This window comes from Triticum dicoccoides, chromosome 5A, assembly GCF_002162155.2.
Source record: "Triticum dicoccoides isolate Atlit2015 ecotype Zavitan chromosome 5A, WEW_v2.0, whole genome shotgun sequence".
In the NCBI taxonomy this organism is placed as follows: domain Eukaryota; kingdom Viridiplantae; phylum Streptophyta; class Magnoliopsida; order Poales; family Poaceae; genus Triticum; species Triticum dicoccoides.
In genome coordinates this window covers 396,740,975-396,748,160 of record NC_041388.1, presented here as the reverse complement: position 1 = coordinate 396,748,160, position 7,186 = coordinate 396,740,975, and positions in this window count along the sequence as shown.

Genomic DNA, 7,186 nt, shown 5'->3' with positions numbered 1-7,186 from the left:
CCAATTCTTCATGGTAATCGAGATTGTCATGTTAATCCTTTTCAACCGGCGTGTTTCTCTTCAAGTGGATCCGATCATTTCAACATCCGTAAGATCCAATCTCAGCTTTCTCAACGGTGTTCGTTCATCCATCCCAAGTTATGTTTGTTTTCCCACCCTCCCACCCTTTTTTTTCTTCAAGGACTCAGTTTTCTTAATTCGTTATCCATTTTATGAATGTGAAGTCTCTCCATTTTTTTCCGTCAATGCTCTTATCTGGTGATTCTCAGAAAGATTCTAACGGAGCTTCAAGTTCATCATTCTTCGTTCTTTTTCTTCTCCGGTGGATTCAAGTCAAGTTTTGTTGATCATACTTTTTTTCCTTGTTCCAATGCTTTCTCATGCCGGTGCACCACATTATCATTCCACTTCTCTCTATTTATTATTCCGGAGTGCTGAAGATATCTCGAAGATTCGTGTTTCCACTCTACATTCAAGCTCTTTCGAGGATGTTCCCTCATTCAAGTCATTTAATTCAACCGGTGCAACTTATCTTTTAAATCATTTCAACGGTGTTTCTTTTGAGTGGGCCCTAACCCACAGGTCTTTTCCCAGGATCTTACCTGAATCTTCTAATTTTTCCGGAGTCAAATCTCAAATCCTTTTCCAAGTTTGACGTAAGAATGAATTACCATCAGTCATATGTATTTCTTTAAGATCGGTCAAATTCTTTTCATCGTTGGATCAACTTCTTCGTTTTTGATTCTTCCGAAGTGTCTAAATAATTCATGGTGGTGTTTCTCATCATCATTCTCGGGTTTTGAAGACCGGGGAAGAGTTTCTTTTAATCTTGCTCCATTCTCTTCAAGATTTGTGATTATAGCTTGTTGCCATCCTCTCATAATTGTTTTGATTGCGAAAATTCTTTTCATCCATCCGGAGCATTTCATGAGTTGTTGTAATTCTTTCCTCCGGAGCCCATCATTTTAAAAGAATTATTCATTCTCAGTTTTCAGCTATTGTTCTCAAAATCTTACCGATGCATCATTCAAGTATTCTCTTGTCAGCTCGTGACCTCTTCGTTCTTATGTATCTAAATCCTAGCAAACATTTTCATTCACTTGCTAATTCTTCCCAGTGTTTCTTTATCTTTTCTTCGTTCATTTTCAATTCTTACCCGGTGATTCATCCCTTACTTCGTTTATTTTAATTCTAACGGTGGTTCGTGCAAGAGTTTTCGTCATTCTTATATCATTCCAAAGATCTATCTATCATTGCAAGGATTCACCTTGTGTTTTCAACTTCTCTTTGTTCTCGTTATCCTTTTACTACTGGAGTTCTCATGAAGTTTCTACATGATGGTTCATCTAGGATTCAATTCCTTTTCGAAGTGTTCATCGAGATTCTTTTTAGAGGAGCTCATGCATTCTTCATCTTGCATTCCGGAGTGCAATTATCCCTCCCGTATCATTGGAGGTGGTATTATGTCATTCTTGATAATTTGAGTTCATGTTTCATGATTCACATGTTGTTAAGAATGAGATATATTAAATCCATCTATCTCGTCATTGGAGTTATCTTGGGTTAAAATTTCACCTAAAGCCTTCCCTAAGGATTGTTGCTATTTATGGTACTCTTAAAGGACCCAAGTTCTTCTTTATCCTTCCGATGAACAAGTTCCTCGTCTTCTTGTTCTTATCAATCCAATCTTGTTTTCGTTAGTGGCAGAATTTCACCTTAAGTTTTGAGATGTTCTCCATAAGTCCACTACAAGCTTATCTTTTCGATGTTGGTTTTCCAACAACTCCATTCGTACCTTCTCCTAAAGATGCTTTTGCAAACTCATTTAAGGCAGAAGATGTTGTTTTCTCCTCCGTTCTTTCCATTCCATTTCTCTCTTTTCTTCCGGAGGCATTGTGTTGTTGCTCTCTTCAACCCTTCTTCTTGTTCTCGTCAGGACCTTGTTCTTTTCATGCTTATCCTTTTAACCGGAGTGTCGCGTCCTCTTTTCAAGTATCCTCTCATCTTGTCAAGATCATGTTCAATTCCTTCCATTTCCAACCGGAGTGTTGTCGTATTTGATCTCTATCATTCCGTGTGGTTCTTCTTTCAACCAGAATGCTTGCATGTGCTTCTTGTTCATTGCAACCTTTATTCTTATGTCTTTCAACCTACAAGGTTCTAGTATTGATCCTTGTTTTCTCTTTTATAATGGAGTGTTTTCAACTTCGTCATCTCCATGGTATTCCTTTCTCGAAATTGGTTCACCTCTCAAGGTTCTTTGGTTTCACTCATTCGTCAAAGAAGCAACTTAGTTTTACCTCTTCTCTTTCTCTTCCGTTTTCCCTCCGGTGCCATTCTAGATCTCGAGACGAGATCCTCTCGTAGTGGTGGAGTGTTGTAACGCCCCAAGACCGATGCTCCAGATGCCCTTCCATTTATTTTGTTGTTGCCATGTATGGGTTGCCATGATTGTCATAATAATTGTCATCATCATGCTTGTGTTATCTTTTCTTCTCACTTTGTGCATTCCATCTTCATGTCTGTTGCCATGTGCATTTGCATCCATCATGTTCATGTTGCCTTGTTTCCATTTGTGTAGTTGGGTGTGCTCTTCCTCTTGCCTTCCCTTTTCTTGTTCTTAAGCTCCAACTTGGTTCCACCAAGTTCATCAAAACCAGTTTGCAGGTGCCGTTGAACCATGCAGGTGACACAACCAAGCTCAAGGAGGAGCTCGTTGAAGATCTTGTTCTTTATGTTGTTTCGTTCTTGTTGATTAGTAGTGGAGCCCAGTTGGTGTCGATCGGGGATCTGTGTAGCATTTGGGGTAGTCTTCTTTTATTTTGGTTCCGTAGTCGGACCTTGATTGTGTCTGGATGATGTAATGCTTTATTTATGTATTGTGTGAAGTGCCGATTGTAAGCCAACTATGTATCTCTTTCCCTTATGTATTACATGGGTTGTGTGAAGATTACATCACTTGCGACATTGCTTTCAATGCGGTTATGCCTATAAGTCGTGCTTCGACACGTGGGAGATATAGCCGCATCGAGAGTGTTACAACCACAAGCACTGAAGCTGTCAAACACACCAGGATAGTGTTCCTCATTTTCCTTGATATACTTCCAGTTGACCCACCTCATTTCACACACTATAGGCTTCTTGTCCAGCAGCACTGTCTCATAGAAATCTTGCTGTTCCTTTGTGTGGAACCTGTAATCAACAACAGTTCTTCTTCTTGTAGCATATGGGTCTGTCTCTCTCCATTTCCTCAGTCCTGAGTCTCTCCTGATCTTCATGTTCTCAGCCACAGGGTGAGCATCATTGTGGTCTGGAATCTTGGGTTTGAGCTTCCTCAGGACTTGTCCTTCATCATCTTCATCCGCAGCAACTTCAGGCACTGGGGCCTTGTTCTTCTCAGCAGCTGGTATACTCCTGGTATTCCTCTTAGGTGCATTCTTGGGCTTTGAGGCTACTTTGGGTGCTTCTTTGGGCTTTGATGTTGCAGCCCCTGACTTTATAGCATCACCCATCAGCTTTTGTGCCTTGGGTGATGGTGCAGCAACCTCTTCTTCCTCTTCCTCTTCAGAATCTCTCATGATTGAGGATGTCCCAAGCACTCTAGCAGTGGTCTTTTTGATCCTCTCCTTCCTCTTCTTCCCTTCTTTAGTAGCCTCTTTGGGTTCAGATCCCAAAGGGACTTGAGTAGATGCTCTGGCCTTAGACATTGGAATTCTCTTTGTAGGAACCTTTTGCTTCATGTCTGGCTTGGTGGCAGCAGCAGTGCTATATTCCTTATTAACCACTTTCTTCTTGGAAGTGGCCTCACCCTCAACTGCCACATAGTCTTCATCCTCAGACTCTGAAGTTTTCTTCTTCCTTGTTCTGGTGGAAGCTTTGGGCAAGTTGCTGGGAGTGCTCCTGCTACCATCATCTGAACTGCTAGAGGGACTAGTGCCCTCACTCAGGTGAACCTGCTCCTCTGACCTGTTCTGGCTGTCACTCTGATCAGACATATTGCAAACACTGACAGCAGACCCTGTGAATAGATATAAATGAGATAGAGTGGATGAGCATCACAAAATGCAGAGGTTTTTGCAAAAGAATGAGTCAAAAACTTAGTTTTAGTTTTCCAAAGAAAGCATTTCGGATCAACCGATTTGTAAACTCGGTGATACAAAAGCAGCTGTTGGAACCTAAACTAGTGAACTCGGTCAGACCGAGTCATATTTCGGTGGCACCGAGACTGCTAGAGTTTCACAAAGTCCTGAACTCGGTCACACCGATTTGCAATTCTCGGTCAGACCTAAAATTACATGTGCAATGGCCTGAGCCGAATCTATGGTACCGAGTTCCACAACTCGGATGGTCCGAGATGGTTTCGGCGGAAACCTAACCCTAAATTTTTAATTCAACTCTAATCTACAGAATGTTTTGACTGGATAGAAGCGTTTCAATCGTGGTAAGAATCATAAAGAACACAATGTGCTAGGAATCGGACGGGGATAGCACTGTGATCGAGTCCATACCCTAGTTCGGCGATGAACTCGCTATGGCGGCAACGGCGGGGAAGAATTCCGTTGACGGCGGCGGAGACCAGCGACAGGAGGCGGCTGGCGACAAGGAGGACGATCCGGGGACCCAGGAGGTAGAGCGAGTTATGCGCGGGCGAAGGGGTTTCGGAGAAATTTCCAAAATTTTGCCCGTGGGTATATATAGCCCGACCCTATCGGTGTGACCGAGTGGAACAACTCGGTGGCACCAAGATTCATAACTACAAGCAGTTAGTGAAACTCGGTGTGACCGAAAGGTTCAAATGGGTTGCACCGAGATTGAAAACCTAGATTGACTTAGTGATCTCGGTATGACCAAAATGGAGGAATCGGTCAGACCGAAAAGCACAAAGAAGTTTTGGAAGTTTAAGTCTATGACGAATCGGGGACTACGAGTGCTCCTGACACAGAGTGGTTCGAATCTGACTTGATCAAATTTTGTGATGTAGCATGAATAGAGTTTGAGACGAGAAAAGCATAGATAGCTAGAGAGGGTTCTTAGGCATTCTTGTCCATCCACTTGGCAAAATAAAAGAAAAACAATCAATCAAAACAACAAGTGGATGTCCTCGAATGAGTGAAATATGCAATCAACATGCTCACACAATAAAATGGCAATTGAAATATGTGGCAAAGCATGCACAACCAATTCTAGCATCTATCAAACAATTTGCGATGACTAGGTCATCTATATATGAGTATATTGACTTAGGAGTCAAATGAGAACATTTGATCATAGGTCATACTCATCGTTTAAGCACAAGTGGGGTTACCACTTTTACATAAAACATTGTTGTGTTCACACCATTAGAGTTGCTTGAGCTCACTTCTTAGTAAAGCTCCCCCTAGATGTGAGATCCCCCCTAAGAGGGATGAACTAACCTTGGGTTTTGTCGATGATGACTTCATGTAGATGTTGAAGATGTGGATGCTCAATGTTGATGTAGATCATTTGAAGCTATCCATTGGAGTGAGTTGCACTTTCAATACCTACACGGGTTAGTCCCACAAGGAACAAACAAGGATATCCATAGACATAGAGTGATGCACACACAAGATGATGTCTATGACAGCTTTTAGGTTACCTTGTCCCTTGTCTTACCAACAAGAGGGTTTGTGACTCCTTGAACTAGTGCAAGATGTGGAAGTTGATTGCACTTGTTCTTGCCAAGATGATAAGAGTGAAGTATGTTGGCGGAGTCACCCTCAATAACTCTCTAGTTCTTCTTTGGGATCCACACCATCTTGATGGGAATCCTCGGTGTTGTAGTTGTACTTGATGAAGTGGAACTTGAAGTAGTCTTGGGAACCCACTTGACCAAGGCCTTAGGAGCTTCTTCAAATGCATCAATTTACTCTTGAAGCTTGTCCTTGCCTTTTTGCTTGTGGTCTTGTGGTGGAAGATCATCTTGAGCTTGTGTCCCTTGGAAAGAATTAGGATCATACTTCTCTTGTTGAGGAACAAACTTCGTCTTGGGTTTTTGATCTTCTTCCCACTCAACTCCATTGGCATTGAACTTTCGTTCAAAACCAACACCTTGATTCTTCCGGTGCCTTCCTTGCTTGCGTACAATTTCCTCGAATTTCTTACTTCCGGCAAGGCTCTTGTAAACACCTTTCTATATAATTCCCTTCAATAAGCTATTTTCTTGCTCAAGTGTAACTTGGCTAATAGAATCATTAGTGGAATCAAGAGAACTACTAGAAGCAACAATATTGGATTTAGCATGATTTTTGTTACTACTAGAGGAAGAATCTTTCTTGTTCTTGTTACTAGACTTGACTTGAGGCATGTAAGTGGATAAGAGTAAACACTTGGCAATGTAAGAAGAACTTTTCTTGCGAAGATCATCATTGATTGCTTTTAAGAACTCATGCTCTTGCTCAAGTTTGAGCTTTTCAAAGCATAATTTCTCATGAGTCCTTAAAAGTTCTCGATGATCTCCTAAGATAGTTTCATGAGCTAACTTAATAGTGTTTAGTTCTTTAGTTAGAGACTCAATCTTCTCCTTATCATTGTCATTTGTTTTATCTTGATTAGCATGATCAATTGACATTTCATCGTAGTATTCATCACTAGAGTTGTCAACAAGTAAATCATCATCACCTAACAAGTCATCTTCATCACTATTGAAATCAACATACTCAGGGTGTGATACCTTTGGGCCGTTAGCCATGAAGCATGTTCCAACTCCTTCATTTGGTGAGTCAAATATGTCGTAGGAGTTGGTTGTCACAAGTGCTAGACCGGCAACACCTTCATCTTGAGTATATTCGGAGTCGGAGTGATAGCTTCTCTCGGAGTGGTTGTCGGAGTCGGAGCCGGATACCCATTCACCAACATGAGCTTGATGTCTTCGTTTTGTGTAGCTCCTTGATGACTTGTCCTTTCTTTCCGAATCCTTGCTTCTCCGTGAGGGTCTTCATTCATAACGATCATCTCTACTCCTTCTTTCTCTAGATGGTGATTCTTCTCTTCTACTTCTTCTCTTGGGAGAATCTTCTCTTGTAGGGGGACGTACACTCATTAGAATAGTGTCCGGGCCTTCCACAATTGTAGCAGTTTCGCTCTCGGCTAGAAGATCTTTTGTCATTCTAGGACCTTGACTTGGAGCTTCTCTCTTTGCTTCTACTCTTGTAGAACTTGTTTAAGT